A 27,815-nucleotide genomic window follows, 5' to 3' on the forward strand; every position below is an offset into this window, starting at 1 on the left:
ACAGTTCTTGTTAACAAGCAGTGGTATAACAGTTCTTGTTAACAAGCAGTGGTATGATAACAGCTCTTGTTAACAAGCAGTGGTAGGATAACAATTCTTGTTAACAAGCAGTGGTATGATAACAGTTCTTGTTAACAAGCAGTGGTATGATAACAGTTCTTGTTAACAAGCAGTGCTACGATAGCAGTCCTTAACATGTTAATGAGCAGTGGTAGGGTAACAGTTCTTGTTAACAAGCAGTGCTACGATAGCAGTCCTTAACATGTTAATGAGCAGTGGTAGGATAACAGTTCTTGTTAACAAGCAGTGCTACGATAGCAGTTCTTAACTTGTTAATGAACAGTGGTAGGACAACAGTTCTTGTTAACAAGCAGTGGTAGGATAACAGTTCTTGTTAACAAGCACTGGTAGGATAACAGTTCTTGTTAACAAGCAGTGGTATGATAACAGTTCTTGTTATCAAGCAGTAGTATGATAACAGTTCTTGTTAACAAGCAGTGGTAGGATAACAATTCTTGTTAACAAGCAGTGGTATGATAACAGTTCTTGTTAACAAGCAGTGGTATGATAACAGCTCTTGTTAACAAGCAGTGGTAGGATAACAGTTCTTGTTAACAAGCAGTGGCAGGATAACAGTTCTTGTTAACAAGCAGTGGCAGGATAACAGTTCTTGTTAACAAGCAGTGGTAGGATAACAGTTCTTGTTAACAAGCAGTGGTATGATAACAGTTCTTGTTAACAAGCAGTGGTATGATAACAGTTCTTGTTAACAAGCAGTGGTAGGATAACAGTTCTTCTTAACAAGCAGTGGTAGGATAACAGTTCTTCTTAACAAGCAGTGGTAGGATAACAGTTCTTGTTAACAAGCAGTGGTAGGATAAGTTCTTGTTAACAAGCAGTGGTAGGATAACAGTTCTTGTTAACAAGCAGTGGTAGGATAAGTTCTTGTTAACAAGCACTGGTAGGATAACAGTTATTGTTAACAAGCGCTGGTAGGATAACAGTTCTTGTTAACAAGCAGTGGTAGGATAACAGTTCTTGTTAACAAGCAGTGGTCGGATAACAGTTCTTGTTAACAAGCAGTGGTAGGATAACAGTTCTTGTTAACAAGCACTGGTAGGATAACAGTTCTTGTTAACAAGCAGTGGTAGGATAAGTTCTTGTTAACAAGCAGTGATAGGATAACAGTTCTTGTTAACAAGCAGTGGTAGGATAACAGTTCTTGTTAACAAGCAGTGTTAGGATAAGTTCTTGTTAACAAGCAGTGGTATGATAACAGTTCTTGTTAACAAGCAGTGGTAGGATAACAGTTCTTGTTAACAAGCAGTGGTAGGATAACAGTTCTTGTTAACAAGGAGTGGTAGGATAAGTTCTTGTTAACAAGCACTGGTAGGATAACAGTTCTTGTTAACAAGCACTGGTAGGATAACAGTTCTTGTTAACAAGCAGTGGTAGGATAACAGTCTCAGTAGTAGTAACCAGTTACCAGTAACCAGTTACCAGTAACCTGTCCGTTGACTCAACGACCAACCGTCTTGAGTCACGGTCTGTGCTGAGTTGACACTAATTCAAAAGACCCACTACGGGGTACTGGCCAGCCGGCTAGTGAGTGTTACGAGTGGAAGCAAGGAGATAGGCACGGCTGGCAAGGGCTCTCCACATAACAGCAATTATACGTATAACAGCCTACGTGAGTATTTCTACCCTAATCCACGTATCGAACTCCCACATGATAAATGGTGTACAGCGGTGTGGAGCGTGGATTTACGTTTTTAAGGGTAATTCAAGGCGTTTGAAGACTGTTGTGAGTAGCCGGCAGGGTCAGAGGTGATTCTACCACTATACCCTCGCGCACCACCAGCCAGCAGCCTACTCCCCTCAAACCTACTGCCTGCAAGCCTGTTGCAGCCGTTTCAAGCTTCCTGGCTTAGTTCGTGTGCTAATTGCTTCAATCTCCGAGGGGTTGACCCGGATTTTGCAATTAAGCCAGTCAGTAAGCCAGACTGTGGAAGTGAACGCCAGTCAGCCTATCATCCAGCCTGTCTCCTGTCATCCAACTGCTCCTCCGTGCTTTGTGCATCGTTACACGTCTTCCAGTCATCCATTCTCGTGGGGTAAGCCAGTCAGCCAACCCAGCTTCTAACCCAGCTGAGAGAGAGAAGTAAGCCACGCAGTAAGAAGTAAGCCAAGTTCCTCTGCAGTGTTGTTTATATCGCTTTGTGCTTCCTGTTGGATGCTAAGAGTGGTTTTTACCATTCCTGTGGCATAGAGTGGGTTGTTTGTCATCTCGTGGGTAGTGGAGTGAGCGCGTCCGCCAGGGAGTCTTCTCCCCCACCTCTCCTCCACCTCCCGGGGTGCGCGGCAGTACCCCAGCGAGAGTCACACCCCCCACTCTCTCCCACCAGCCATCCACTCTTCTACCTGTGGTTGTTTGCACCCTTGTACCGGGTCCTAGTACTGTTTTGGCTCACATAATTGGTCAAGAGATTGTAGCTGGTGCCACCGATAAAGCCAGTTATGTGAGTTCGTCTAGAACGCACATTTCTTCATGACAACAGTGAATGTAGGTGACGTCAGCCATCACCGCGCGGGACACCAGACACCCGCACCCCCAACAGTACTCACCGTCTGTCTCCTACTCTCGACTTCAGTGATAATTTCTTGAGACATTTTCTTGCATTTAAAGACATTTGCGTGTGTGAGACATTTATAGTAAAATTGCTTGTGTACTCTAAACCTTGTGTTTTTCAGTGTAAAAGCAGTATTTTCTTTGACTCAGTATTTTTAGAATATTTTTTTCAGTGTTTTCACTTATCTTATATTTTTCTGCTGTGTTTTTCTTTATGCTACTCCTGTCTGTAGTAAGTATTATTGTGTAGTGTACCAGTCAGTCACTCTGTGTGAAGTGATTCATTTTTTTTATTGTATTCTTTCAGAGTTGTATTCTGCAGTGATATTCACCCCAGTATACCAAATTTTCCATTTATTTCTATGTGTGTCATTTTTTTTCGTATGCCAACAGTGTCTCATTTCTCTAATTTTTTCGCAGACTGTGTACTATTATTTTTTGCCAGCAAAATTTTTGTCGTATCAGTCACAGCAAGACTTTGTTGTATCAGTCACAGCAGGATGTTGTTGTAAGAATTTGTTATAGTGAAGTGTGCCACGCAACTGTAAGTGTTATATTACCTGTTTGTACCTGTGTTTTATTTTTTCATATTTTTATATTCTTGAACAAATTCACTCTTGATGTAATTTCAATTACTTTTAACGTAAAGTGTTTTCCTTACTCTGTTTGAGTAAATTGTTTTGTCTAATTTAAAATTAAGAGTTAAAGTGTTCAATCAGTTTATTTTTTTTTGATCTTCATAATTTTAATTCATTATTTTACCTGAGTTTTCCCAGTGACACTTTATTACTGCAGTGATTATTTCTATACTTTATTTTGTTGCACTTGTTCTGAAGTGAATTATTTTTGAACTTGTTCTGCAGTGAGTTATTTTCTTTTATTGATATCTTGTGAATTATATTTTAGTTTTGTCTATGCATTCTTAGAAAATATTTAAAATTTCCCAGTTTACAATTTAATAATTTTATTTGATACTTTCACATTGATTTAAAAATTTAATTAATTAATTTCTTTATTAGCAAGAGTAAAGACAGCTCATTTTGAATTTAATTCAGTCTCCAGTAATATTTTTACTTGTATATTTCAATGTAAATTTTTTTATTTTTGTCAATAGTCCTTAAAATTGAGTTTTCTTTCTTCTTGCAGTGTATTTAAGTATTATTCTGCAGAATTAGTTGTATATCTTTTCATTTCTAGAATTTTATATCATTTTTATTGTTCATTATTTTTGCCTTATTTGTTCTCGTGCTACTTTGCCATTATGTCTCACGTACCGTCAAGTGATACTTTAGTGAATGTCGACACTCAGACCTCTCAGGCTACTACTGCTGGCCCTGTCATTAGTCCTCACAGTTCCTTACCGACTGACAGACCGACTCAGACACCGAGATATTATAGTTATACTCGTGATTCCCTTGATGCGTTACCTTTATTCAATGGCCATGTACATAGTCTTGAAGCATGGTTTGCAGCCATTCGTTCTCGTGCTAGTGCCCTAGCTGAAGGTCCTCCTTCAGAGGAAAGCCTTATCAGACTTGCTAAAGAAGCTCTTTATCGATCTCCTGCTGCTGTTCACGTTGTTGATCTCCTTGATATGCGAGACTTCAGGAATCTTACTAGGTGGTCACAATATGAGGAACTGATTCGTTCTTTCCTTGTCCCAGTAAAAACAGCTGATCCATATGTCGTTCTTAGGGAACTGGTGAATGCTACACCCATGAGTACTGAATCGTTGAGTGCATTTGCTGTTAGATTAGACAAACTTTTATCATCATTTATCAATGCTGTCCAATCATCATCTTTTCTCCCTGAAGAGGCTAAACCATTTACAGCATCAATTGCTAAAATAGCAGCTTTTGGAGCAATTAAAGAACTAATGCCACCTGCTTCTGTGTGTGCTTATGAGGCTCATCCTCCAACTGTAACGATGGAACCTCTTACAGCCTTAAATCATGTACGTTCCTTGTGCCCCCAGGGTACTTTCCCTTGTATTAAAAGTAATGTCACAAATATGCCTCAGTCTGCACCACCTCTTGTTTGCGCCACAGAGACAAATCGTAGTCGTCAACCATCTCCGAGATCACCAAGAACCAGTGTACAGAGTCGTTATACACCTCGTAGTATTCATAGTACATTCAGTAACCATAGTCGGCGGAATTGTTACAACTGTGGTTTCCGTGGACATATTGCAATTAATTGTCCTGATAGTTATCCTAAGAGACGTCGTACTGATGATGAGTACTCAGATCTTCCTTACTGTACTTATCATAGAATACATGGACATGACACATCTGAGTGTAATGCTCTCTATAACCTCCAGTACTCTAGATCTTTCCGTGGTCGTTCCAACCGCAGAACCCGTCGAGGTAACAGATCTCGTGGTTTTCAAAATAACCAGAACCAGGCTCATTCATTCAATTCTCAACCTCACCAGAACCAGACTCGTTCTTCCCAGTCGGGGGAATTCGAGCGCCCCAGTCAAACCGCCCCATGGTGACAGTAGGTGATAATGAGTACACCATCCCCGTTCACAACTCCTTTGAAGCCTTAAGCAGTCTCGAGAATGACAACCCTGCCGAGGTTGTTGCTTCACATGTCTCTGACACAGATGATTTTGGGGATGGAGTAGAACAAGTCTTTTCTGATGACAATCCACCCTTTTGTTTGCACATAACTTCCAATGCAACCATAGGCCCTATAGTGCAAGCATCTGTTTATAATGCGCCCGTTCAATTGTTCATGGACTCTGGTGCGCAAATCAATATTATTAGGTCTAGTTTAAGGATAAGAAGTTACGACATGTCCTTCTTGTAGAACCGACTCCTGTGTCCTCCCTTAGTGGAGTATCTGGTTCTCACCTGCGTGTCCGAGGTACGACTGCCCTAACCTTTTCTATCCAAGGTAGAGACTTCACTGTTTCCTTCCTTGTTGTCGACCAGATTACTTTCCCTGGTGACCTTCTACTGGGATTTGCTTCCATGCGAGACTTACGCATTGTGCTCGACCCTTATCGATGGCATGCACAAATTGACGACTTGATCGTTCCATTCTGGGGTTACCAGCTTGGATCAGAAATCTGTTATACTGCTGCAGAGTATGATGTACGGATTAAGTCCTTTCAAGCCAATGCTTTCTCCAGTAGCGTACCCAAGCGGTCAGGCACTGGTAATTCTGTCACTCCCATCAGTGTTCCACCTATACCTTCAGAATTGCAGGATAGTCCGATGCCTCAAGTGTCCGAGGACGCTCAGATTGCCTTGAGTGCTCAACCTATCCCTGCAATGCCTGCTAGTTCGAGTAGTAGTTTCCCCACAGGGGACGCCTTGTCGGAAAACAATTACTTGCAACTAGTAATGCCATCTCTTGTTGATGTCACATGCCGTCTGCAGAAAGACGTTTCTGTTGCGGCTAGTGCTCTCACTAGAGTGTCTGTAGTTGTTCCTAGTGTTCCAGATGGTGATAACGTCCTAGTTGACAGTGATTCCTGCAAAGTAAAAGGTCTATTTGTTGAACCATCCTTACATGTTGTAAGAGATAGTAAGATCCATTTCTACCTGGCCAACACTTCTGGTCACAGTGTTCGCCTTAGAGCAAATACCAATCTTGTTGACCTTGTTCACTATCCTTACCCTGTTCAGGTAGAGGATGAGTTGTCACCTGACCAGTGGGTCGGTGCTATTTCTGCCGGGGAGACCTCATCCACCTCACTGGATCAATCTGTTCCACCAGTTGAGGAGAAAGACTTAGCTCCCACTGACTTCCCAGATGAAGTCAAGCGTTTGTTGACTCTGTTGAACAAACGTCGTAAAGCCATTGCCTTACCAGGTGAGAAGATGGGTATAACGAACTTATTGTCCCATCGTATTCCACTTGAACCTGGTACTAGACCTATCTACATACCTGCGTACAGAATGCCTCATTCACAAGTTGCTGTCGCAGAAGAATTGATCAATCAAATGCTTGATGATGGAGTTATTGCACCTAGCAATTCACCTTGGAATGCACCCTTGATACTAGTACCTAAGAAGGATGGTACTTGGCGTCCAGTAATTGACTTTAGGAAGTTAAACGCAAAAACCATTCCAGATCGCTTTCCACTCCCTGTACTGGGTGATCTTTTACGTAATATTGGAGATAACAAAGTCTTTTCAACCCTAGATTTGTTACAAGGGTTTTGGCAAGTCCCTCTTCACGAGGACAGCCAAGAGCTAACTGCATTCTCCACTCCTACAGGTCATTATCACTACCTCCGAATGGCATTTGGATTACGATCTTCCCCTATCACGTTCTCAAGGCTCATGACTAATATCTTTAGAGGTCTCATAGGTAATGCACTTATGGTGTACTTAGATGACGTAATCGTCATGTCTAAAGACGTGGATACACACTTGAAAAGACTTGATGTAGTACTTGGTAAGCTTGAAGAAGCCAATTTAAAGATCAAACTGTCAAAATGTCAATTCTTCAGATCAGAAATTAAGTTTCTTGGTCACGTAGTCACTCCTAGAGGGGTTACGACTGACCAAAGTAAAGTAACTGCAGTATTAAATTTTCCAACTCCCAAAACTGCTGATGCCGTAAGATCCTTTGTGGGCTTAGCAGGTTTTTATAGAGCTTTCATTGCCAATTTTTCTTCCATAGCTGCTCCTCTAACTGAGTTGCTTAAGAAAGATGCTCCTTTTGTTTGGACCTTCCGTCAAGAAAGAGCATTCCAAACTCTAAAAGAAAAGCTAACTTCTGCTCCAATTTTGAAATTTCCAGATTTTTCTAAGCCTTTCTATCTGACAACTGATGCTAGTTCAATTGGCATAGGTGCCGTACTAGCTCAGAAGACCGATGGCAAGTACAACGCAGTTGCATTTGCTAGCCGAGTCCTTACAAAGGCTGAACGTAATTATACAGTAACTGAGCAAGAAGCTTTAGCAATAGTATGGTCTTTAAAGCACTTCCGAGACATTATTTATCAGTACTCTGTTCATGTCTTGACAGATCATGCTCCACTGATACCCTTATTCCAGAACAAACAACCTACTGGCAGGTTAGCTAGATGGACCTTGACTATCCAAGAGTTCAATCCCACCTTTGAGCATTTACCTGGCAAGTCAAATGTAGTCGCAGATGCCTTATCGCGACATGTTAGTATAGTAACTGCAGACCCTCCATTTAGTGCTGAAGATGTAAAGAATGCTCAACGAACAGATCCCATGTGGTCTGGTGTGATTCGATTCCTGCTCCAGGAAGATCTTATTCTGACTGTGAAGCCACCAGCTCCCATCAGTGACTTTCTCATGAACCAAGAATTACTGTATCGAACAGCCGAGTTGGGTACTCCTAGCAGAAGAGTATACCAGTTAGTAATTCCACAGTCACTAGTGAATGTAGCCTTACAGCTAGTTCACGATGTACCAGGTGTTGCACACCCTGGTATGGATCGTTCAGTAAAACAAGCCAGATTGAAATACTTTTGGCCTCGTATGGCAACTGATATTTCTGAGTATGTTAGGAAATGTAGTGTCTGCATGCAACATAAAGGCAATGCTAATGGTCCTAATCCAATCCAAGTGTATCCAACTACTAGCGAACCTTGGGAAAGAGTTGCGCTAGATTTGTTAACTAATTTCCAATGTTCCCTCCAAGGTAACAAACATCTGTGTGTTATGGTAGACCATTTCACCAGATATTGCGAGTTAGTCCCTATTGCAGATAAGACTGCCGAGACAGTAGCCAAAGCGTTTAAAGAACGCATTATCTGCAGGCATACCACTCCTAAGTCCCTAGTAACAGATAACGGAGGTGAATTCTGTAATGAAATTCTTGAAAATTTGTGTACCTTGTACAAGATCTCTAAATCCACCATTGTTCCTCATCATCCTGCCAGCAATGGGTTAGCGGAACGAACCAATAAGAAAGTACTTGATGTCTTGAGAGCCACTATCAATCCCAATAGTGAAACTTGGGATGAAGTTATACCTGATGTGCAGTGTGCTATAAATTCTGCTTACAATGTTTCTATAGGTGACACTCCACATTATGCATTGTACGGTGTAGATAAACGTTTGCCTTATGAGTTGTTATATTCTAATCCGAAACCAAATTACAACCCTGATGATTTCGTAGCAACTCGTACCAGCTTAGCTCAAAGTGTTTTTAGAAGAATCCGTGAAACACTTCATAAATCAACAGCAGAATTTACAAGAGTCGCAAATACTCGAGTAAAGCCATCTAAAATCAAAGTAGGTTCGAGAGTTATGCTGACTAACTTTAACAAAACGTCTGCAATGCCAAAGCTTGATCAAAAGTTTGTTGGTCCTTATCGAGTAGTTGAACATATCACTGGTAATAAGTATAAGGTTAGAGAGATTAGTACTGGTCAGTATAAAGAATCGCATTTGGATCATATGAAGTTAGTATGTGATGATAATGATGTTCCAACCCAGACTAATGTGACAGACTCTGACAATCCTCCTGATCCTGTACTCTCTTCCTCTGATACTCAGTCAGACGATCAACCTGAATGTCGTTATTCCCTACGTACACGACAGGTATTGAGAAATCCTCAAGTATCATTTGTAACTTCCAATTCAGAATTGCCTCAAATACAGCATGAGTTAGCCAATGCTACAGAGTTTGATCCTCCCAGAGATGACACCCATTCTGCTTATGCCAATCTTACCCTAGCAGAGTTGGGGTTAAATGTAAATAACCTGTATAGATGAATTATTACAGTATCAACTTATCAGTATTCAAGAATTTTTTTTTTTGTGTTCGTGTTCTCTCCGCATTCTGAGAGTTAACAGTCTAGATTTGCGTGCACCGAATCTGCCTTTCTGTTAAACACTCTTTCTTTGTATATATTCCTTCCTCAGAATCCGTAGATCACACGAATACAGATCGATCGATCAAAATTTTTGTTTTTATCACTTGTAATCTCAATGTTGAGTTCGTTGTTCATTTGTTGAGTTTTAAGTTGTACTATAGTATACCTTGTATTACATTACAGTTTCAGTTACGTAAGCTTTCATTCCAATGTTCTACTTATGTATCTATAATGTTCATGTTGTGTACTTTGACATTGTATAGAATCAGCCCAAGCCGTATACCTGCCATCTCTAGTTTGTATTAGTTGTATGTCGGGACGACATACGTTAGCGTCGCCGAGCTCTCAGTAGTAGTAACCAGTTACCAGTAACCAGTTACCAGTAACCTGTCCCCACGTATCGAACTCCCAGTGGTATGATAACAGTTCTTGTTAACAAGCAGTGGTAGGATAATAACAGTTCTTGTTAACAAGCAGTGGTAGGATAACAGTTCTTGTTAACAAGCTCTGGTAGGATAACAGTTCTTGTTAACAAGCAGTGGTAGGATAACAGTTCTTGTTAACAAGCAGTGGTAGGATAACAGTTCTTGTTAACAAGCAGTGGTAGGATAACAGTTCTTGTTAACAAGCAGTGGTAGGATAACAGTTCTTGTTAACAAGCAGTGGTAGGATAACAGTTCTTGTTAACAAGCAGTGGTAGGATAACAGTTCTTGTTAACAAGCAGTGGTAGGATAACAGTTCTTGTTAACAAGCAGTGGTAGGATAACAGTTCTTGTTAACAAGCAGTGGTAGGATAACAGTTCTTGTTAACAAGCAGTGGTAGGATAACAGTTCTTGTTAACAAGCAGTGGTAGGATAACAGTTCTTGTTAACAAGCAGTGGTAGGATAAGTTCTTGTTAACAAGCAGTGGTATGATAACAGTTCTTAACAAGCAGTGGTAGGATAACAGTTCTTGTTAACAAGCAGTGGTAGGATAACAGTTCTTGTTAACAAGCAGTGGTAGGATAAGTTCTTGTTAACAAGCACTGGTAGGATAACAGTTCTTGTTAACAAGCACTGGTAGGATAACAGTTCTTGTTAACAAGCAGTGGTAGGATAACAGTTCTTGTTAACAAGCAGTGGTAGGATAAGTTCTTGTTAACAAGCAGTGGTAGGATAAGTTCTTGTTAACAAGCTCTGGTAGGATAACAGTTCTTGTTAACAAGCAGTGGTAGGATAACAGTTCTTGTTAAGCTCTGGTAGGATAACAGTTCTTGTTAACAAGCAGTGGTAGGATAACAGTTCTTGTTAACAAGCTCTGGTAGGATAACAGTTCTTGTTAACAAGCAGTGGTAGGACAACAGTTCTTGTTAACAAGCAGTGGTAGGATAACAGTTCTTGTTAACAAGCTCTGGTAGGATAACAGTTCTTGTTAACAAGCTCTGGTAGGATAACAGTTCTTGTTAACAAGCAGTGGTAGGATAACAGTTCTTGTTAACAAGCAGTGGTAGGATAACAGTTCTTGTTAACAAGCAGTGGTAGGATAACAGTTCTTGTTAACAAGCTCTGGTAGGATAACAGTTCTTGTTAACAAGCAGTGGTAGGATAACAGTTCTTGTTAACAAGCAGTGGTAGGATAACAGTTCTTGTTAACAAGCAGTGGTAGGATAACAGTTCTTGTTAACAAGCAGTGGTAGGATAACAGTTCTTAACTTGTAAATTAATGGTTAAAAAAATAGTAAATTATAACTGACAGTAACTAGTTACACAATTCACTTTCCCTCAGACAGCTCAAACTGACAGTCGTTTCCAAGATCTCTAAAGTGACAGTCACAGACAGCTTTCACAACTGACAGCTGCACCTGAAGGATCACAGAAAAAAAAATCAAGAAATAAAACTGAGTTGTTTCCATGTGTGTGTATGTACTCAGGGGTCGAGACAGCTCCTGGCCCCGCCTCTTCACTGATCGCTACTAGGTCCTCTCTCTGCTCCCTGAGCCTTATCATACCTCGTCTTAAAGCTATGTATGGTTCCTGCCTCCACTACATCACTTGCTAGACTATTCCACTTCCTGGCGACTCTATAACTGAAGAAATACTTCCTAATATCCCTGTGACTCGTCTGAGTCTTCGGCTTCCAATTGTGACCCCTTGTTTGTGTCCCCTCTCTGGAACAACCTGTCTCTGTCCACCTTATCTATTCCAGGCAGTATTTTGTATGTCGTTATCATGTCTCCCCTGATCCTCCTGTCCTCCAGTGTCGTCAGGCCGATTTTCCTCAACTTTTCTTCGTAGAACATTCCCTTGAGCTCCGGAACTAGTCTTGTCGCAAACCTTTGCACTTCCTCTAAGTTCTTGACATGTTTGACCAGGTGTGAGGTTCCAAACTGGTGCTGCATACTCCAGTATGGGTCTGACGTACACAGTGTACAGTGTCTCGAACGATTCCTTACAAAGGTATCGGAACGCTATTCTCAGGTTTGCCAGGCGCCCATACGCTGCAGCAGTTGTCTGGTTGATGTGTGCCTCCGGAGACGTGCTCGGTGTTATGCTCACCCCAAGATCTTTTTCCTTGAGTGAGGTTTGCAGTCTTTGCCCACCTAGCTTATACTCTGCGTTCTTCTTCGCCCTTCCCCAATCTTCATGACTTTGCATTTGGCGGGGTTGAATTCGAGAAGCCAGATGCTGGACCACGTGTCCAGCCTCTCCAGGTCTCTTTGTAGTCCTGCCTGTGTGTGTGTGTGTGTGTGTGTGTGTGTGTGTGTGTGTGTATGTGTGTGTGTGTGTGTGTGTGTGTGTGTGTGTGTGTGTGTGTGTGTTTACTCACCTCCATGCACAGCTCCTGGCCCCGCCTCTTTGCTGGTCGCTACTAGGTCCACTCTCTCCTTGCTTCAAGAGCCTTATCGTACCTCTTCTTAAAGCTATGTATGGATCCTGCCTCCACTACTTCACTCTCCAGATTGTTCCACTTCCTGACAACTCTAAAACTTAAGAAATACTTCCTAATATCACTACGACTCGTCTGATTTTTCAACTTCCCGTATCGCATCTCTGAAACACACTGTCCCTGTTCACCTTCTCAGTTCCTGTAAGTATTTTGTACATCGTTGCCATATCCCCCCTATCCCTCTTGTCCTCCAGTGTCATCAGGTTAGGTTCCTTTAACCTCTCCTCATGGGACATACCTATTAGCTCCCGGACTAATCTTGTTGTAAACCTCTGTATTTTCCAATTTCTTGACGTGCTTCACCAGGTGTGGGTTCCGTACTGGTGGTGCATACTCCAATGTGGATCTGACGTACACGGTGTAGTGTCGTGAATGACTCTTCACTTAGATGTCGGAACATTATTCTTAGATTTGCGAGACGCGCATTTGCTACAGCAGTTATTTGGTTGATGTGCGCCTCAGGGAATGAGCTCGGTATGATAGTCACCCCAAGATCCTTCTCCTTGAGCGAAGTTTGCAGCCTTTAATCCCCCTTTCCCCGAGCCTGTAATCTGTCTGAGGTCTTCTTTGTCCTTCCTTAACCTTCATAACTTTGCCCTTGGTGTGGTTAAGCTCCAGGGGCTATTTGTCAGACCAGGCTTGCAACCTGTCCAGATCCCTTTGTAGTCTTTTCTGGTTCTCGTCTGCTCATATTCTCATTAGTTTCATGTCGTCTGCGAACAGGGACAATTCTGACTATCCATTCTGCCATGTCACGCACGTATACAAAAGCAGCACCGGCCCTAGGACTGACCCTTGTGGAACCCCAATCGTCACATGCACCCATTCCGACACCATGTCACGTGTGTGCGTACTCACCTAATTGTGGTTGCAGGGGTCGATTCACAGCTCTTGGCCCCGCCTCTTCGCTGGTCGCTACTAGGTCCACTCTCTCCCTGCTCCATGAGCTTTGTCGTACCCCTTCTTAAAGCTGTGTATGGATCCTGCCTCCACTACATCACTCTCCAGACTATTCCACTTTCTGACAACTTTATGACTAAAGAAATACTTCCTAACATCCCTGTGACTCGTCTGAGTTTTCAACTTCCAATTGTAGCTGTGTCCCATCTCTGGAACATCCTGTCTCTGTCTACCTTGTCAATTTCTCTCAGTATTTTATATGTTATCATGTCCCCCTTCTCTCTCCTGTCCTTCAGTGTCGTCAGGTCGATTTCCCTCAGCCTCTCCTCGTAGGATACGCCCCTTAACTCCGGAACTAGTTGCGTTGCAAACCTCTGCATTTTCTCCAATTTCTTAACGTGCTTGACTAGGTGTGGGTTCCAGACTGGTGGTGCATACTCAACTATGGGCCTGACGTAAACTGTGTACAGAGTCCGGAATGATTCTTTACTGAGGTGCCGGAACGCTATTTTTAGGTTTGCTAATCGCCCAAATGCTGCAGCAGTTATTTGGTTGACGTGCGCCTCAGATGTGCTCGGTATAATACTCACTCCCAGAACCTTTTCCTTGAGCAAGATTTGCAGTCTTTGGCCCCCTAAACTGTACTCTGTCTGCGTCTTCTTTGCCTTTTTCCGATCTTCATGACTTTTTTGCACTTGGTGAGGTTAAACTCTAGGAGCCAGTTGCTGGACCAGGTCTGCAGCCTGTCCATACCCCTTTGTAGTCCTGCCTGGTCCTCATCCAACTGAATTCTCCTCATTAGCTTCACATCGTCTGCAAACAGGGACACTTCTGAGTCTGTCCCTTCCGTCATGTCATTCACGTATACCAGTAACAGCACCGGTCCTAGGACTGACTCCTGTGGAACCCCGCTCGTCATAGGCGCCCACTCTGACACCTCGTCACGTACCATGACTCGTTGTTGCCTCCCTGTCAGGTATTCTCTGATCCATTGCAGTGCCTGTGTGTGTGTGTGTGTGTGTGTGTGTGTGTGTGTGTGTGTGTGTGTGTGTGTGTGTGTGTGTGTGTGTGTGTGTGTGTGTGTGTGTGTGTGTCAGTTGTGAAAGGCAGCAGTGAGGAGAGTTCTCATTATTTCCACTGCTCTTATTGTTACCACCCTTGAAGATGGCAGCCTCCGCCGCCGCCACCACCAAATATTGATTGTCGAATATTAAATCACATTTGGTGGGCGGTTCTTTAAAGCAACATCGGGCCAGCCAGTAACATGGCAGCAAGTGGACGACAACTAATACATTCTAAATATTTTTTTTCATGTTAGGGAAAAAAACATCCACTTGTCAAAATTATAACTGAGGTATAGATCTGGCATTGCAAATTTATGTAATGTATGAAGTTACTAAGTATATGTGTAACGTATGTGCATTTATATTGTGTTTGTTATCAATCATATCAGAAAATTATTTGGTTAATTGCTGAAAATTTGGCGTCTGTACCGCATACTCTCTTGACAGCGTTATTAAGACTTAATTATTATATATATTACTGCACATACCACCACTGGTTTCTGTTATACCACCACTGGTCTATCATACTACCACTGATCTGTAATATATACTTTAGTCTTCCCTCCTTTCTACCTTAATATTAATTACCAGTTTACCTATAGGTCTGCCCAGCTGAGGTTATGTGTATTCTTACCGATATGAGGTTTACCTGTAAGTCTACTCAACTGAGGTTAACCCGGTGGCTAAAGCTCCCGCTTCACACACGGAGGGCCCGGGTTCGATTCCCGGCGGGTGGAAATATTTCGACACGTTTCCTTACACCTGTTGTCCTGTTCACCTAGCAGCAAATAGGTACCAGGGTGTTAGTCGACTGGTGTGGGTCGCATCTTGGGGGACAAGATTGAGGACCCCAATGGAAATAAGTTAGACAGTCCTCGATGACGCACTGACTTTCTTGGGTTATCCTGGGTGGCTAACCCTCCGGGGTTAAAAATCCGAACGAAATCTTAGGCGTACCCAACTGAAGTTTACGTGTAGGTCTGCCCAACTAAGTGTTACCTGTTGGGCTACCCAACTGAGGTTTACCTGCAAGCCTATCCAACAAAGGTTTCATAGCATAAGAACAGTGGAGCACTGTGGTTCGACCTGTTAACCTATACTAGGTGAGTCCAACTAACACCCACCCACACCCATACACACACACACACACCCACTCATGTACCGTCCAATCTATATTTTAAGCTAGCCAAAGTTCTCGCCTCAATGGTGCTACCAGTGTGTTTGTTCCATTTGTCTACAACTATTGCCAAACCAGTACGTACCTATATGCTTTCTAAATCTAAATATGTCCCCATAAATCCATTGCTGTAGGCAGTCTTTTGTTTCGATACTTTCATTACATTGCTTACATTTCCTATATTAATTATTATTTTCAGGAAAAAATTCTTAGTCTCATCTAGAGAGTGAAAGTTCGGTGCTTTCAGTTTATTTTCGGAAGAAAGATCTATGCTATAAAGTGGAGACCAGAAATGAGTAACGTAATCCAAATAAGGCCTTACCAAGGATATATCAAGCTGAAGTATAAACCGAGGACTCCTATTATTTATACTTATTGATATGAAGCCAAGAATTCTATTAGCTTTATTGTGAACACTTGTGCACTGTTGTTTCGGCTTTAGATTTCTGCTAATCAGATCTCTTAAATCTTTTTCACATTCACCTTTACTGATATTTAGCTTTTAAGTGCCATAGTTATTTTCTTTTCATAAGAAAAGAAAATAACCGAGTCTTTTCCGACAACATAACTTATCAGGTTATCTTGTGTCCTGAGCAGAAATTATCCGACATCCTATTTTAGTGTTATCGGCAAACCTACTTGTGTCGCTGTACATTTTCTCAGCTATGTAGATTGTAAACAATAAAAGTCTTAATACTTACTCCTGTGACACCACTCGTAATAGGTCCCCATTCTGGTTTCTTCCCATATATGTAAACGCTATGTTGCCTATCAGTCAACCAAGCCTCGAACTAGTAGATAATTTCTCAGCCCATACTATGCGCCGTTACTCTATTCACCAGACTCCTGTGTGAAAAAAGCCAGTCACTGGCTGTCTATAATATGGGGTGAATTCAAATTTATTGATGCATAACTCTGAGGCAGCCCGTCCTACAACAGACCAGTGCACTACCCACAGTGGGCCCCATGCTAACCTTAGTGTGTAAAGAAGTACACCTAGTTGAACTAATCTTATTAGGCTGGAAGGGTACAATGAACAGCGCATTGGCCTGCTAGTTTTATTACTGTCTTGTCAAGGGTTCGAACCGCAATCAGCTCAGCAAGTTCTTTTACAATTAAGTCATTCCAACTTCGCCAGGAAAGTCAAATTTCTGTATTATTATTATAATCAAGAGGAAGCGCTAAACCCGTAGAATTATTCAGCGCCTGTGGGGGTATGTGGAAGGTATTGAGGCTTAATTCGGGGAACTGCAGCACAGAGCCAATTCCCTAGATCAAGAGCCCCTCACCAGCATTAAGGGACCTTCCTTGAGGGGTCAAATTTCTGTAATATTGTGGGACTGAACACGTAATTATAAATTCTAGGAACGAGACGATACTATTTTTTTGAAGAAGAAGAAGAAGAATTAAGCACATTTACAACTAGGTCTCTTAATTATGTAGACATTTTGCCAACCAGTAGCTTTATCAGTACAATAGTCTAGCAGCAGGTGTTCAGTACCGTAGTCTTGATGAATCAGTATCTTATTCTTGATGAATCCCTAGGCCAAGGGACTGATTACCTCGTCTTCTACCTGTTCAATCATCTGTTTTTGTTCCTGATTAAGCTACTGGCTGGCAACATGTCTACGTAATAAAGATACCCAGTTTTTGCATGTGTGTCCGATTTTTCAGCTTGTCGGTATTATATACCATTGATGCTATGACAACAATTTTTGCCGATAACGATACTCATTAATATTTTCTAAATGCATTAGATAGTTCATTACCAAAGTAACTTGTTTAAGAATCACGAGTGTTCGGACCGAGTCCCTGGACCCAGTATGTAGCTTAGTAATAACATCACTGCTGCCCACAGATTGGTGTGGGAGGACAATAAAAATATCAATTACATGTGAAACCTTATCTTAGTTTCACCTGGTAATCATTCTCAAACATAAAGAAGACATGATGAGCAGACGACTAAGACCGTTTACGTTCTCAGCCTCCAATGGTTAATAACTTAGGAAAACCCAAGAACGCAGCCAAGCAGTGTGGCATATTTTCATTGTGAGCCTTGGGTTCCTTCCCAGAGTCCAGTACATATTTACTGCTACGTGAACAGGACAGGTAAAGTTAGGTAAGATTTGTCAGGAAACAGTACAATTGTTTCCCGACTCGGGTCTTAGTCATATGATGACCTGCCACTAGAGATTTTGGTCATCTGACCGATGCCTTCCGCTGGCTTACCAATGAACCCCTTTAAAAAAATAAAATATATTTACAGGGCAGCAGGTGTTGGGAGACTACTCCATCTATACCTCACTGGCCGTCTAGGGTTTGAACTGAACACCACCATCGAGTTACTAAATACCCAAGCAAGAAAGGATGCTGCGGCTACTTCTCTCTTGTTAAAGTTCTGGTTCCAGCTTTCTAATACCAACTGAAAACTAAATCATGTTTGAAATTCTTACTCGTCTTTTTTTTTAAATCACGATGAGAATTCATCTCCTCCCCCCGCTCCATCAATCCATCCTTCCTTCCCTCTCTCCATCCCCCCACTAAATCCATCCATCTACCCATCCTGCCTTCCCCCTCTCCATCCACCCTCCCCCGCTCCATCCATCCACCCTTCCTTCCCTCCCTCCCCCCCGCTCCATCCACCCTTCCTTCCCTCTCTCCATCCTTCCCTCCCCCCGCTCCATCCATCCTTCCTTCCCTCTCTCCATCCTTCCCTCCCTCCCCCACTCCATCCATCCTTCCCTCCCTCCCCCACTCCATCCATCCATCCTTCCCTCGCTCCTCCACTCCATCCATCCATCCTTCCCTCTCTCCCCCCACTCCATCCATCCATCCTTCCCTCCCTCCCCCCGTTCCATCCAGCCTTCCTTCCCTCCCCCCACTCCATCCCTCCCTCCCCCACTCCATCCATCGTTCCCTCCCTCCCCCCACTCCATCCATCCATCCTTCCCTCCCTCCCCCACTCCATCCATCCATCCCTCCCTCCCCCACTCCATCCATCCTTCCCTCCCTCCCCCACTCCATCCATCCATCCTTCCCTCGCTCCTCCACTCCATCCATCCATCCTTCCCTCTCTCCCCCCACTCCATCCATCCATACTTACCTCCCTTCCCCCATTCCATCCATCCATCCTTCCGTCCCTCCCCCACTCCATCTATCCATCCCACCCTCCCTCCCCCACTCCATCCATCCATCCTTCCCTCCCTCCCCCACTCCATCCATCCTTCCCTCCCTCCCCCAGCTCCATCCATCCTTTCCTCCCACCCCCCGCTCCATCCATCCATCCTTCCCTCCCTCCCCCACTCCATCCATCCCTCCCTCCCCAATAAACAGTGATAAATAGCTATGAAATTTTTAAGACAGTTAAATTAAAGAATTTTATATTACGTAAAATTAAAAAATCGGTTTAGCTGCTGTAAGAGTTTGTATACAAAGTAAAAACTGACACATCACGATTATTGGGAAGACAGTGAGTGACAAGAACTGGCAAGTGGAAATGAAGACACTGGTAGCAAAGAATCCTTATAATACAGCGTTTCGCCCAAGCCTTGGACGAAACGCTGTATGAAAAGGATCCTTTGCTACCATTGTCTTTATTCCCACATCACAATTATTAGAAACTACAAATTTATATATGTATTACAGATGAGACACGATGGGCATTTGTTCCTTTCACGTAACTACAAAGAAGTAAATACAGGTGTGTAGAGCGCATGTGATGAGAACTAAGGGGCTGTACTCCACCGCAAGTGACACACCAGAATACATACGTAACTACAAGTGTGATTGCAAGGTAATCAAACACTGATGGTAACAGTTTGAGTCAGACTACGATACAGGAGCACCCACTGGACTTACCTTCAGCAGACTGAAAATGGCGAGTAGATTGGGCAGTCGAGAGTAGCCTCTGCGCGACGAGGTCACTGATAGAGGAAGCAGCAGCAGTAGAATGAGAAGTAATAGAGGTAGTAGCGGCAGCAGCAGCAGCAGGAGTGGCAGCAGCAGCAGCAGCAGCAGCACTGTGGCGGAGAACCTGCTTGACTCCAGACATCCGCTCGCGGGCCAGTGCTTGCTAGGGTGACCCTCTCTATCCTCAGCTGAAAAAGTTAATTCCAGCGTCTTCTGGGTCTGTGGTAGCTGTAGCACCTCTACAGGACCCTCGCGTTCTTTTTTGGCAGCTCCTGGGGACTACAAGACCACTCTGTGGGTCTTTGAGACTGAGAAATGAAGTGTAACGGCTTCTGGCTTGAAGGGAGGCTATGGTGCTTGCAAGAATCAGGTATGGTGACTCCTCAGGTGGGCAAGTTAGGTGTCTGGGCGTTGCTTCTGGCGGCTCTACCACTCCTTCACTTCCTTCACACTCGCGAAAAAAAGAAAACTTTCGAGTGAAACAAAACACTGGCAAATTTTCTTATCTAATTTTATATATCATATATATATTTTTTGTATACGCGAGAAAACTGTCGCTGTCTGGGCCACGTAGGCAAAAAAAAAAAAAACTAGGCTACATAAGCAAACAGTTTATACATAGGCGAGTCACTGGGTAACGGAGATGCGTTAATAAACCAAGTAAGGAAGGAAGGTAACGGTGCGCGGGAGAGAGAGCAACGTGTGGCTCGCAGCGAGGCGCCGGGAGGGAAGGACAGAGGAGGGTGGAGTGTAGGAGTTAATGTACGGATAGAGTTGCCTGGAGGCGGCATGCCAGTGTCTCACAACCTGGCCATGCACACGTCTGCAACACACGGGCCTCCCACAGACACTGCTCCAACGCACACTGCTCGCCTGGGGGCATACCCGACCACTAGGCCCGGTGCGCCGCGACGGCTGCCTGCGGAACTCAACACCACCACCACCAAGACGACGGCGGCGGCGGCGGCGGCGACCACCCGGCGGGGATCGACAACCACCGGTGCCACACTCCTGCGTCAGGCACCTCACGCCCCGCCCAGCTCCACCTGTAGGGGAACAAACGCACTTTAGTGATAGTCTCTATACTCATCTGATGACTGATGATATACAAGCACACTTACTTCCTATGCGAATAGTCTATTTTATACCAACAGATTGACGACACGGTTTTAGTGTGATGTCTCTATTCTGATTTGTTACATAATACATTTATGACGCATCTTAATGTGATAGTCTCGGTATTATTCTTTTAGATGACCGATTCTACAAAGTTTATTATGGTTTAAATCATCAATAATATATTCACAACTCACAAATCTGATGTTAAAACTGGAGAGTGTTCCAGCCATGACATTTGCTATAGAAATGTGTTCGAAAATCTAATAACTAGTTCAGCTACCCCTCTAAGAAGGTTCCTTGACGCTGGTGAAATAACCGCTGTCGGGTTTTATATTTCACGCCACTGTATATCTATAGTGAGCGGCTCTTGATCAAAGTCTTGTGCTCTCCCTTGGATTGAGCCTGGATGCTCCCCACTCCCCCAGCCGTTGTATGACCCCTACTGGTTTACTACTCTTCCCACGAACATGTTAATAATAATCTAGCTCTGCTGAAAGTCATATTCTGAGTAAAAACAACAATTATTCTCTGAATGTCATGACACAGTCTGACATTCAGAGAGCAGACATTGTTGCAACTTACATAAACAGTATAAAATACAATGGTGACAAAAGATGATATAACCAAAGATAACCAAGAGAGTCGTCATTAGATCATCTCCATCGTGGTGCTTGTATCTGGGACGTACCAACGCTGGGCGCAGCTGCTGGAGCACTTAAGTTTGCCAAGTTAAATTTAGGGTCTATGGAAAAACAACTTGATTCATTAAAGCTTCAAATCAACTGCGAAGAAGTACACTAACGACAAGAATGCTTTCACACCTAACACAGGGATTAAAATAAACTCAGTGTACACAACACTCAGATATACACCTCTCGGTTTATACCTGTGTATTGAATGTGAAATAAAAAATGTGTATTTTACAAGATATTATTAGTTTTAAGAATTGGTTGAATGAGACCTCTAATCGATGTTTTGATTTTATTGCGCGTTCTTACTACAAGAGATTTGACAATGGTGTGTTTACAGAATAAATGTTCAATGGTTGCTCTACCATTCCCGCACCTGCAACAGCATGACACTCATAGTACTGATGAACGCACTCGAACACACCAGGATTTGCCCGCACTGCCAGCCATGCATCTTAAACACGTTCCAAAGTTCCTGCTGGCTGTCCACATCTCTTTTATAAACCTCGGTCTTCAACTGGTCCCAAAGGTAAAAATCCAGTGGAGTTTAGGTCCATTGACCTAGGAGGTCATGCAACTGAGCTACGTCATTCAATGCCCTGCTCCGGATACAGTACATCATTGTAATCTCTGGCCACACGGCTAAAGTGTGCTGGTCACCATGGATTTTTACCTGTAGGATCATTAGAAATCTGAGGGTTACAGAAGGGATGAGGACAACCAGCAGGAACTTTGGAACGTGTTCAGGATGCATGCCTGGCAGTACAGGCAAACCCCTGAAAGTTATAAACGCCATAAAACGCTAATTTTCAGTTGGTACTCACTCTTCTGTTATAATCCGTATTAAATGTTCTATAATGCTGTAGAAAAATATGATATTTTTTATTATTTTAAGAAGTTGAAATTTGTAGTATCCACATTGAGCTATTAAACAAGAACAGCCAATAACAAGTGAAATTTTGCAAATTGGAATCTACACAAAAAGTCTAAAGCTTTCTCTAAATAAGAAAGCTTGAAACCTGTTACATGAGATATTTATAAATTATCAAATGAAAATCGATATTTCAATATTCATACTATTATTAAAATTTGTTGCTGTAAGTTCATCCTCCAGAATCATCACATCTGATTAAATAGTTGTCAGCCACCACCACATTTAACCACTCAATACGCAACTGTTATGTAAAACATGATTTCCATAGTGGCCAACTTACCACTTACTGAACCAGAAAAATTATCAGAGAACGTATAGGCCAGCAGAAGATATTAAGATCAGCTATAAATTACTGTAAAATCACACAATGAAACAACAAAACTGTGACTAGACTACAATAACAAGTTCCATAGTTGTAAATGATGGCTGGGAACAATTTAGTACCACATTCATCGTCATTCTTGATATTGTACCAATAAAAATGGTTAGGTCAAAAAGAAGTGAATCCTGGAAAATTGATGAGATATCAGTTAATATGAAATTCAGCGACCAGTTGCTGGAAAGGTTTAGGACAAACAGGCAAGCTGTTCCAGCGTTTTCTTCACTTTCTTCCTCGCCTCACAGGGTATGCAATAAAGTACACACGCTTATAAAATGACCAAATGCTAAGCCCTAGTGCTGGAAAATCGAAGAATACAGAAACAGTGCTAGAGAGCTATGGCAACAACTAAAAGCTTTTCACTTCTTCCCGTATTTTTCATTCTTTTCTTACGGTAATTTGTTGATTGGGGACCCGATCCTCAAGTGCCTTCCATGTGTATTTTATCACTATCTATATCTAACCTAACCTAAAGGTATACTAATCTAACATAGTGCTAGATACTGATAACAAGGTGTACATAAATAACAAAAAGGCACAATACCGTGACTGGAACGATACACAAATAACCCGCACATAAAAGACAGAAGCTTACGACGACGTTTCGTACTTGGACCATTGACAAAGTATGTGACTTTGTCAATGGTCCAAGTCGAAAACGTTGTTTCTTTTATGTGCGGGTTATTTGTGTAACAAGGTGTACCACAAAGTATATCAGGTTGAAATTGTTTCGATTCATTCTACACACTGTTGCATCACCATTTGTCAGGAAAATGCCTGACGCATCAAATAACTTCAACACACAAACACCAATAATTTTAAAACTTAGTACAGTACTAAAGGTCTCACTTCAGTTTCCAACTATCAGGAGTGTATTATGTGCGGAAAGAACTAAGCAAGTTAAACCCAGCTAAAAGCACGGGACCAGATAACATCTCAGCCAAATTTCTAAATGATGATTCCTCTGAAATGCCAGTCCCCACAGCTCACATAATAAATTTATCCATCACCACTAATACCGTGTCAGAGTTACTCCCATTTGCAAAAAAAAAAAAAAAAAAAAAAAAAAAAAAAAAAAAAAAAAAAAAAAAAAGTCATATCTCGGCAATTATAGGGTTGTTAGTATATTCAGTGTGATGTCCAAAAATTCTAGACAAAACAGTTTATTATCAAGTAAATAAAATTCTGAAAAGCAATAACATACAATCAGGTTTCAGACCTTACTCAACCGTTATATCTTGAGTAAATCTGACGGTCTACTCGACAACTTAAATGTCGTTAGAGAATATAACAGGCATGGTGACCCTAGACTTGTAAAGGGCATTTGATATAGTTAACCATAACACATTATGTAAGGAACTACGAGCTATCGACAGTCTTTGTAGAGTGATTCAAGTCTTACATGAGCGACAAGAAACAAATTGTCAAGTTAATAATGTAAAATCAGAACCCCTGCCGACAATATGCGTTTCACACAGGAGCATTCTGGGTCCCCTACTACTTTTGTGTTATGTGACTGACACGACCATCAGTGTTGAGTGTAAAATTGTATTATATGTTGATCATTACACAGTGTAATGTACTGTCACTGGAACTAGAGTACTGTAGCAAATGATACCAGATAATAAACTATCGCTACACTTAGAAAAAACAGAATCTATGCTCTTTGACAAAAAAAAAAACATATACTGAAAAGGGTAAATTATTTTAATGTTGTGTGTAATGGTAACCCATCACAACAGTATCCTCGGTGAAATACCTAGTATACCCTTTGATCCATCCAGGTCTGGAAAATTGATAGTCAACAATACAGTTAAAAAAACAAATGCCAGGTTAAAGTTCCCAATGAAAATAAGCCACTCTGACTTATTTTGGGTTATCCTAGGTTCTTTACACATGTTGCTATGTATAATAATCTATGTAACTGTATTTGTGTATACCTGGATAAACTTACTATGTCTAGTTCTTCTACAATGTCATGTAGATGATTCTTGTTCTTCCTCTACATATATATATATATATATATATATATATATATATATATATATATATATATATATATATATATATATATATATATAAAATATAGGGAGGTACCACAACTAGAACTGTCCTAGGGACCCTCACCCTCAGAGAAAAGAATGAGCTTGCTTCAGGAAAAACTCAAGGTTCTCCCTGAAGCTGTTTGAAAATTTTCTCCTACCACCCCCTATATTTAAAATATATTTTATTTAAAGACAAAATACATTGACAAAACATTAACAAAGATACAATAGAAAGTAAAACAACATATATATATATATATATATATATATATATATATATATATATATATATATATATATATATATATATATATATACATATATATATATATATATATATATATATATATATATATATATATATATATATATACATATATATATATATATATCAACACACCGGCCGTATCCCACCGAGGCGGGGTGGCCCAAAAGGAAAAACGAAATTTTCTCCATTTACATTTAGTAATATATACAAGAGGTTACTAGCCCCTTGCTCCCGGCATTTTAGTCGCCTCTTACAACACGCATGGCTTACGGAGGAAAAATTCTGTTCCACTTCCCCATGGAGATAAGAGGAAATAAACAAGAACAAGAACTAGAAAGAAAATAGAAGAAAACCCAGAGAGGTGTGTATATATATGCTTGTACATGTATGTGTAGTGTAACCTAAGTGTAAGTAGAAGTAGCAAGACATACCTGAAATCTTGCATATTTATGAGACAAAAAAGCACACCAGGAATCCTACCATCATGTAAAACAATTACAGGCTTTCGTTTTACACTCACTTGGCAGGACGGTAGTACCTCCCTGGGCGGTTGCTGTCTACCAACCTACTACCTAGGATATATACATTATATAAATATATATATATATATATATATATATATATATATATATATATATATATATATATATATATATATATATATATACACACATACACACACACACACATACTATGGTTGAAACTATGTCCATTAATTTTTAGAGGGGTGAACCGGTAAGCCAGCGGAAGGCCTCGACCAGATGACCGAAATCTCCAGCGGCGGGTCATCGTATGACTAAGACCCACGTCAGGAAACACTTGTCCTGATTCCTGACGAATCTTACCTAAGCTAACCTTGTCCTTCGTGGTACTCTGTGCTAATAAAAAACCTGAAAGACTAGAAACTGCTCAAAATAAGATTCATCCTGGGCCTGGGTCCAAGAGAACATGTAGGCCAAGATGAATTACAACAATTGGAAAGATTTAATGTTGCAGATAATGGTAAGTCATATTTACAAAATTGGTCACAATTTCCAGAATAGGCTGTTGCAAATTTTGTCAAGGTTAAGGAACCAAAGTCACTATGATACTAGGGTAAGTGAGCACAATTTTGTAAAAAAGTACAGTACAGAAGATGACCAGGATCAAACACCTTCTATTACACAGTAATAAAAGAGTGGAAGGGTGTTGCCTGACTAGGTCAAGGCAAGTTTTCAAATAAACCAATCTAGAAGGAAAGTTAAAAAGTACCTAATATATGAGGTTACAGAAAGGGAAGAGTTTTTTCTTTTTACACAGAAATTTCTCCGGCTAAGACTGATATCCTACCTCAGTTCACTTCAAAACCCAGCCCTGTCTAAAGTATTCTACCATCCCCCAGGATGCCACCCACACCAGTCGACTAAAACCCAGGTACCTATTTTACTGCTAAGTGAACAGGTACAGCAGGTGTCTTAAGGAAACATGTCCTAACGTTTCCACCCGTACAGGGGATCGAACCACAGCCTTCAGTGTGAGCTGAGTGCGCTACCAACCGAGCTACAGGACACCAAGTCAAAATACATTGCTGGGTTAAAAATTTATACACGCCATTATATACCATAATTATAATTATACAAATGGAATGTTACTGTACTTTAATTAATATTACCACATCTTCCCTCCCTGTCACTCTACCCCTACCTCCCCCTCCATCTTCCCAGCCTCCCTCTCCTCCATGTCTCCCTTCCTCCCCCAACTACCCTACCTCCCCCTCCATCTTCCCAGCCTCCCTCTCCTCCATGTCTCCCTTCCTCCCCCAACTACCCTACCTCCCCCTCCATCTTCCCAGCCTCCCTCTCCTCCATGTCTCCCTTCCTCCCCCAACTACCCTACCTCCCCTCCATCTTCCCAGCCTCCCTCTCCTCCATGTCTCCCTTCCTCCCCCCAACTACCCTACCTCCCCCTCCATCTTCCCAGCCTCCCTCTCCTCCATGATCCCTCTCCTCCATGTCTCCCTTCCTCCCCCCAACTACCCTACCTCCCCCTCCATCTTCCCAGCCTCCCTCTCCTCCATGTCTCCCTTCCTCCCCCCAACTACCCTACCTCCCCCTCCATCTTTCCAGCCTCCCTCTCCTCCATGTCTCCCTTCCTCCCCCCAACTACCCTACCTCCCCCTCCATCTTCCCAGCCTCCCTCTCCGCCATGTCTCCCTTCCTCTCCCCAACTACCCTACCTCCCCCTCCATCTTCCCAGCCTCCCTCTCCTCCATGTCTCCCTTCCTCCCCCCAACTACCCTACCTCCCCCTCCATCTTCCCAGCCTCCCTCTCCTCCATGTCTCCCCTCCCCCAACTACCCTACCTCCCCCTCCATCTTCCCAGCCTCCCTCTCCTCCATGTCTCCCTTCCTCCCCCCAACTACCCTACCTCCCCCTCCATCCTCCCAGCCTCCCTCTCCTCCATGTCTCCCTTCCTCCCCCCAACTACCCTACCTCCCCATCCATCTTCCCAGCCTCCCTCTCCTCCATGTCTCCCTTCCTCCCCCCAACTACCCTACCTCCCCCTCCATCTTCCCAGCCTCCCTCTCCTCCATGTCTCCCTCCCCCCAACTACCCTACCTCCCCCTCCATCTTCCCAGCCTCCCTCTCCTCCATGTCTCCCTTCCTCCCCCCAACTACCCTACCTCCCCCTCCATCTTCCCAGCCTCCCTCTCCTCCATGTCTCCCTTCCTCCCCCAACTACCCTACCTCCCCCCCTCCATCTTCCCAGCCTCCATCTCCTCCATGTCTCCCTTCCTCCCCCCAACTACCATACCTCCCCCTCCATCTTCCCAGCCTCCCTCTCCTCCATGTCTCCCTTCCACCCCCCAACTACCCTACCTCCCCCTCCATCCATCTTCCCAGCCTCCTTCTCCTCCATGTCTCCCTTCCTCCCCCCAACTACCCTACCTCCCCCTCCATCTTCCCAGCCTCCCTCTC

The 27,815-nt window shown here is 42.6% G+C and overlaps 1 protein-coding gene across 2 annotated transcripts in view; it reads right to left on the minus strand.

Moving 5' to 3' along the window:
- LOC128688354 (glutamate [NMDA] receptor subunit 1) overlaps positions 1-27,815 on the minus strand; it is a 220,393-nt gene that overhangs the window by 147,276 nt on the left and 45,302 nt on the right. For both annotated transcript variants that reach the window (XM_070086694.1, XM_070086691.1), the window contains exon 2: positions 19,374-20,470. The gene's annotated coding sequence lies outside the window, so the exon portion shown is untranslated. The remainder of the gene's footprint in view (positions 1-19,373; positions 20,471-27,815) is intronic.

Source organism: Cherax quadricarinatus, chromosome 19, assembly GCF_038502225.1.
Source record: "Cherax quadricarinatus isolate ZL_2023a chromosome 19, ASM3850222v1, whole genome shotgun sequence".
NCBI lineage: Eukaryota > Metazoa > Arthropoda > Malacostraca > Decapoda > Parastacidae > Cherax > Cherax quadricarinatus.